The sequence below is a fragment of the Budorcas taxicolor genome, chromosome 17 (genome assembly GCF_023091745.1).
Source record: "Budorcas taxicolor isolate Tak-1 chromosome 17, Takin1.1, whole genome shotgun sequence".
Lineage (NCBI taxonomy): Eukaryota > Metazoa > Chordata > Mammalia > Artiodactyla > Bovidae > Budorcas > Budorcas taxicolor.
This window is the reverse complement of record NC_068926.1, coordinates 63,004,124-63,011,747: the sequence shown is the minus strand read 5'-3', so window position 1 is coordinate 63,011,747 and position 7,624 is coordinate 63,004,124.

Sequence of the window (7,624 nt, the reverse complement as noted above, 5' to 3'; positions counted from 1 at the left end):
AAAATGAAGCACGGATACTTGCTGCACATAGATGAACTTCAAAAACATTAGGCTAAAGAAATCAGACACAAAAAGTCACATTTTATGATTTCTTTTATATGAAATATGTAGAATGGGCAAATCCGTAGAGACAGAAAACAGACTAGTGATTGCCAGGGGCTGGAAAGAGGGGGAATGAAGAGCAATGAGATGATGAAAGTTCTTACGAGATGATGAAAGTTAAAATTAGGGAGAAGTGCTGGTTGCACAACATTGTGAATGCACTAAAAGCCACTAAATTGCACTAATTGCACTAAATTGTGCAATAATAAAGACAGAGTGCTAACTTCCTCTCCCCGTGAATGAGGCTGGCCTTAGGACTGACCATTTTGATGCAGCAGAAGTGATGTTCTGGGGCTTTGGAGCCAGGCCTAAGGAATAAGGCAACTTCTGCTTCTTGGAAGCCAGCTGCTATGCTGTAAGAAGCCCAAGCCTCATGGACAGGCCACATGGAGATGAACTGAGGCCGCCCCCCAGCACCGACTACCAGGCTTATGTGAGTGAGGCCACTTCAGAAACTTCCAGCTATCCCAGTGCCCCCAGCCACACAAAGAAGAACTGTACTGTTATAGAATCAAGAAAAATAATAGCTTGCTGTTTTATAATTAATTGTAATTCTAAGTGAAAAGGCCCTGGTGACTAGGAGCGGGCTGGAGAAGAAAGAAGTCAGGGAGAGGCTGCTAGGGGCAGGGGTGATAAGCTAAACGCTGGCAGAGTGCAGCCCTCCTCCATGCACCCAACACTTTCTACCCAGATGGTCCTGGTGGCCCAGGGGTTAAAAATGCTGCTTCTACTCAAAGAGACGCAGGTTCAATCCCTGGTCAGGGAACTAAGATCCTGCATGGCCGTGAGGTGTGGCCAAAAACAAAAAAACACCTCATACCCAATCTCTGGACGGTACCTACTGAACACTTGGGCCATCTCCCCAGTAAAGAGACAGCGTCATGAATTCGTTTGCATGAGCTCTGCAGGCAGGCAGTCCAGAATTCAAATCCTAGCTCTGCAACCTCCTGGCAATGTGATGCTGGAGAAGGGACTTCACCTCTCTGAGCCTCACTCCCTTCATGCATAAAATAGGGCATGACAATGGCTCCTCTTCTGTTGCCATGAGAAATAAATGAGGTAAAAAATACTTTGTATAGTAGCTGGCACCTGGCAGGTTCCCTGAAATATCAACCAATCTCCTGTTGCCACACCATGAGGTACCCTAATGTAGGCCTATGCCTTAGGGATGAACAAGTGAGGAAACGAATGAGGAAACACTAAGAATCATAATAGCCACCAGTATGAATTCATTCAATCCTCCAGAACAACTAAAGAAGATGGGAACTATTATCGTGCCCATTTTACAGGCAATGGAATTGAGGTCCAAGAGAATGTATACAGGTCGTAAGTAGTGGAGGCTGGATCTGAACCCAGATAGTCTGAGTCCTTTAACCTTTCAATCACCATGCTATAAAGCCACTCAAACCCCCAGGGTCTGCCTCTTCTGTCAGCTTTGGTTTCTAACCAGTGTTGTGATCTCAAGCATGTGAACTTCTCTCCCAGCCTCAGGTTCCCTGCTTGTCAAGAGAGGACTGCAGGAGTCAATGTTGAAGGGCACTTCCTATTGGTCTAAGGGTCCAGGCCATGGCCAGTATCTAGCCAGTGCTGGTGGCCTGTTTGACCCCCCAGCCCAGCTGGGGTGACACTTTGCAGGGGCTGGACTGTCACAGGGAGGTCGCTGCATATTGACAGCTGCACTATCCACCTCCCCACCCTGGGGGGAGGCTGGCCTCTGCCTATTCCCAGTCCCTTAGGGCTCCTGAGGGAAGCTGAGGCGGCCACCCCCAGATGTCTATTCCTGTCCCTGGCCTAGCGCCGTGCTGGGGAAGCAACAGCTATTTTGAGACCCTTCTCCCTCCAAGCATGAGCGGTGGGAAGGCGCTGGGAACATCCCGAACTGGGAGGCTGCCCGTCTCAGCCTCACCCTGGATCTGGGCCACACCAGCCCTGCAGCTCTGCCCCTTTTTCCAGCTCTGGTGATGTGATCAATTCTGATCACAACACACCACAGTGGGATAACCCAGGAGAACCAGTCCTGAAGGACGTCTGCTGGAGGCTGGGGAGCAGCGGGGGTTGGGCCTCTCCCTTCAGGGTGGGGGCTGGAAAAGCCAGAGCTGAACCCACCAGCTGGGAGACAGGACTGCTCTGAGCTTGAAACTGGGGGAGACAGCATTCAGGACAATATGTAAAAATATTCAGCATTTCTTGAGTGTCTACAATTAGATGGGCTCTAAGTACTTAACAAGGAAGTATGTGTGTGTGAAAGACTCTGCGACCCTATGGACTGTAGCCTGCCGGCCTCCTCTGTCCATACGGTTCTCCAGGCAAGAATACTGGAGTGGGTTGCCATTCCCTTCTCCAGGGGATCTTCCTGACTCAGGGATTAACCCTGGGTCTCCTGCATTGCAGGCAGATTCTTCACTGTCTGAGCCACCAGGGAAGCCCTAACATGGAGGTAAGTCATTTAATTCTCACAGAGAGGAAACAGTTTTAGAGAGAAGTGACTTGCCCAAGGGCACACAGTGAGTGGCTGAGTCCGGACTTGAACTCCATAGGCTCTGGGGTCTGTTTTTAACTACTTTTCTGCCCTCTGGACCTTCCCTTCCCTCTTCACCAAGAGGCTAATAAAAATCAGGGGATGAGCACTGATGTGACGATCAGTCCTTTGCCATTCCCAGACGTGTTGCTGACCAAAACCGCCTAGGTGAGCTCAGCTTCCTCACCTGCAAAACGAGGATCATGACAGAATCCATGACCAAATTTGAGGGAAGGATTACTAATAACACACTGTGGCAACTGGGGCTCAATAAGTGCTCTAAATTATGAAACTAACATATGCTCATGGTAAAATAATATGGTCCAAAGAGGGACACAGTAAAAAGTGACATTCCCCTTCTATTTTGCACCTATAATTCTACTCCCCAGAGGTAACCACTATTAAAGCTTTTGTGTCACCTTCTGGAAAATTTTCAAGCCCATAAAGACAGAGAAGCTGACTAGGACAGTGGTTAAGGACAAGAACTGCCTGGGTCAAAGCCTGGCCCTGCTGCTTACCAGCTAGCTGTGTGTTCTCACAGGAGACAATGAGCACATGTCCTTCTACTCTGCCATCTTCAGCCAACCTTCCTTACCAGCTATGTGAAGCTTCAGCAAGTTCCTAGTTCTCCCTGAGCCTCGGTGTCCTCATCTGTCATAAGGGGTTACTAAAACTAAGTCCTGGGCTTCCCTGGTGGCTCAGTGGTTAAAGAATCTGCCTGCCAGTGCACGAGACACAGGTTCAATCCCTGATCCGGGAAGATCCCACATGCCAAGGAGCCACTAAGCCTTGCACCACAACTCTTGAGACTGTGCTCTAGAGCCCTAGAGCCGGGGAGCCGTGATTACTGCACCCATGTGCCACAACTGCTGAAGCCCTCACACTCTAGAGCCCATGCTCCACAACAAGAGAAGACATCGCTAGGAGAAGCCCATGCTCAGCTAGAGAGTAGTCCCTGCCTGCCAAAACTAGAGAAAAGCCCAAGTAGCCACGAAGACCCAGCACAGCCAGGAATAAATAAATACATAAAATGGAAAAAAAAGGGAAAAACAGCTAAGTCCCTGCCTTACGGGGTAGCTGTGAGGATTAAATGAGTCAATCTATGTGACACATATGACCAAGCCATGACCAACCTAGACAGCATATTAAAAAGCAGAGACATTACTTTGCTGACAAAGGTCCGTTTAGTCAAAGCCATGGTTTTTCCAGTAGTCATGTATGGATGTGAGAGTTGGACCATAAAGAAGGCTGAGTGCCAAAGAATTGATGCTTTTGAACTGTGGTGTTGGAGAAGACTCTCTTTTTATGTTTTTTTTTTAAATTACTTATGTATTTTTTATGTTCTTTATTTTTAAATTATTTTTATTTTTTTATTTTTTGGAAGACTTGAGAGTCCCTTGAATGGCAAGGAGATTAAACCAGTCAATTCTAAAGGAAATCAGTCCTGAATATTCACTGGAAGGACTGATGCTGAAGCTGAAGCTTCAATACTTTGGCCACTTGATGAGAAGAACTGACTCCTTGGAAAAGATCCCAATGCTAGAAAAGATTGAAGGCAGAGGGAGAAGGGGATGACAGAGGATGAGATGGTTGGATGACATCACCAACTCAATGAACATGAGTTTGAGCAAGCTCCAGGAGTTAGTGATGGACAGGGAAGCCTGGCATGCTGCAGTCTGTGGGGTCTCAACAAGCTGGACATGACTGAGCAACTGAACTGAACTGATGTGAACCATTTAGCAAATTCTCTGGCACATGGTTGTCCAATAAATGTAGACATACAGTGGATCCTTTCTGGTGGACACTAAGGTAGCCTTTTACCATCACAAACAATGATGCAAGACACACCCTGGGCTACTTGTCATTGGGTACAAGCCCAAGAATCTCAATGGGATAAATTGCTGGTGGAGAAATTGCTGGGTCAAACAGTAGTGCCCTTGTAATTTCAATTAATGTGGGGATAAGTGAATCCTCATGGCAGGCAGGGCAAAGGGAAGGAGGTCCACAAGGCAGGGAGGATGAGGGACAAGCATGATAATCTGTCTCTGAGGCTCAGGGAGGGCTGTCCCTGCCCCAGCAACCCAGAGTATGCAGCAGCCCCCCAGGCCCCTAGCCAAGCAGATGGAAGGTTTAATTTTATCCAGGTTGTCCCCGTGAAGGTTTTATAGGTAACTGGTTGATTGGATTAGAGGAGCAGGAGCCCCTAATGAGCAGCGGCTGCTTAACAAGATGCTGACGCGGAACTATTTTTCTTTGCCACCATCCACTGTGGCAGCATGCAGGCTCCAGTCAGGACCCCCTTGATGCCAAAGATACTTCAGAATGGCATCCCAACTGCATATACCTCCTTTGAACATCCTTTTAGGTCCCAGACATCCCAGGAGAGGTAGAAAGCAAGAGGTCAAGAGCACAGGTTTGAGGGGTAAAACAAAAGGTCTCTGCTGAAATTGTTATGGAAACTCAAATCCACGTGCCCAACGCACAGTGAGGCCAAACGATACCGAAACGTCAGAGTTTGGAACAGAGAAAGGTTTGGGGCAGGGTCCTAAAGGAGACCGGTGGCTCGTGCCTTTAAAACCCCAAACTCCCAGAAAGCTCTCAGCAAAGCCCTTTTCTAGGAAAGGTAAGGAAGGGGCATGGTGAGTTGCAAACGTCTTGGTGTCAGATCCTTTGTTCCTGAGATCAGGTCGCAATCAGGTAACAACGTTCCTATAAATCTCTGCCAAACAAATGTTATTCTCTGTTCTGACAAGAAAGGGCAAGGTCCCAAAGGCACACCTGTCACCCTCCAAGGTCCAGGCCCTGGTTAAGAGGAAGGGGTCCCTGGAGGAGCTGTCACCCTGTCACAAAGCCTTCGTCCAGCACCCAGTCTGGGTCCTCCCGCCAGTGCTCAGGCCCAGCTGAGGAGGCAGGTCTCAGCTGGTGGCACCCTCAGGGCCAGGTCCCCAGGCCCTGCCAAGCTATCATCACTGAGGGACCCAAGCATCCGGACCCAGCCAGCCCTTAGGATCCTCAGTTCAGTTCAGTCCTCCAGTCATGTCCAACACTTTGCGAACCCATTCTCTGCAGCATGCCAGGCCTCTCTGTCCAGCACCAACTCCCAGAACTCATGTCCATTGAGTTGGTGATGCAATCCAACCATCTCATCCTCTGTCGTCCCCTTCTCCTTCCGCCTTCAGTCTTTCCCAGCATCAGGGTATTTTCAAATGAGTCAGCTCTTCGCATGAGGTGGCCAAAGTATTGGAGTTTCAGCTTCAGCATCAGTCATTTCAATGAACACCCAGGACTGATCTCCTTTAGGATGGACTGGTAGGATCTCCTTGCAGTCCAAGGGACTCTCAAGAGTCTTCTCTAACCACAGTTCAAAAGCATCAACCCAGCCAGCCCTCAGGCTCCTCAGGCCACCCAAATGGCCAGGGCCAGGTCCCACAGATGGCATCACACACAGCTGGCCACCGCCAGTAGGTTGCAGCGTAGAGGCAGGGAAGGGGGAGAGGGTCCCCGCCGCCTCAAGGCCTGGGCCCGGCCATGGACGGCCATAGTGAGGGCTCTGGAGCCCTGCAGGACACAGCCTGTCCCCTGGGTCCCCTGCTCACTAGCCCGAGGCCGGGTGAGCTGGAGTGCCCCGGAGAGCAGGCGGTGATCGGTCTCTTACCTTACTCTCCTCCTGACGGACGACCACTCCAACGACTGTTGGCTGAATAGCCCACTAAGGGTCGCTTGGTGACAGTTGCTCGCTTGGGAGAGGGGCCCACTGTGGCGCCGCCCAGTGGCTGATGGGACTTCTAACCACTGCTCTGACTGGCCCACGTTACTGGTCTTGTGATAACCACTGCCTGTTAATGGGTGGCACAGCAATGGCGCCCTGCAAGGGTGACCTGGGCAAATCACTTTCCTCCCTGAGCCTCAGAGAATAATGGGGTCTATGTTCATGGGGTTATTGTGAGGACTAAAGGAAGTCAAGCCCACAAAGTGCTCAGGACAGCGTCTGGCTCATAGTGAGAGTCTAATAAATGGTAGCCCAGAACATAAGGATGAAGAATAGAGGCAGCTAGGGACTTCCTGAGTGGTCCAGTGGTTAAGAATCTGCTTCCCATTCAAGGGACGCAGGTTCCATTCCACATGCCATGGGGCAACTAAACCCTCAGGACACACCTAAAGAGAAGCCTGGGCAGTGCAACTAACACCTGATGCAGTCAAAAATAAATAAAAATTTTTAAAAAAAGAAGGAAAGCAGCTATACTGGATCCCATCCTAGAAGAGAACAAGATAGATAGCATATTCAAAAGCAGAGACATTACTTTGCCGACTAAGGTCCGTCTAGTCAAGGCTATGGTTTTTCCAGTGGTCATGTATGGATGTGAGAGTTGGACTGTGAAGAAGGCTGAGCGCCGAAGAATTGATGCTTTTGAACTGTGGTGTTGGAGAAGACTCTTGAGAGTCCCTTGGACTGTAAGAAGATCCAACCAGTCCATTCTGAAGGAGATCAGCCCTGGGATTTCTTTGGAGGGAATGATGCTAAAGCTGAAACTCCAGTACTTTGGCCACCTCATGAGAAGAGTTGACTCATTGGAAAAGACTCTGACGGGAACACATTGTAAGAATTTAAGATTTTAAAATTAAAAAAATAAAAAACTAAAAAAAAAAAAAGACTCTGATGCTGGGAGGGATTGGGGGCAGGAGGAGAAGGGGACGACAGAGGATGAGATGGCTGGATGGCATCACAGACTCGATGGCCATGAGTCTGAGTGAACTCTGGGAGTTGGTGATGGACAGGGAGGCCTGGCGTGCTGCAATTCATGGGGTTGCAGAGAGTCAGACGCGACTGAGCGACTGAACTGACCTGAACCCTCATGTTGAACCTCTGAACTGTGTGCTCAGTTGTGTCTGACTCTTTGTGACCCCATGGACTGTAGCCTGTCAGGCTCCTCTGTCCATGGGATTTTTCAGGCAAGAATACTGGAATGGGTTGCCGTTTCCTCCTTCAGGGGATATTCCCCACCC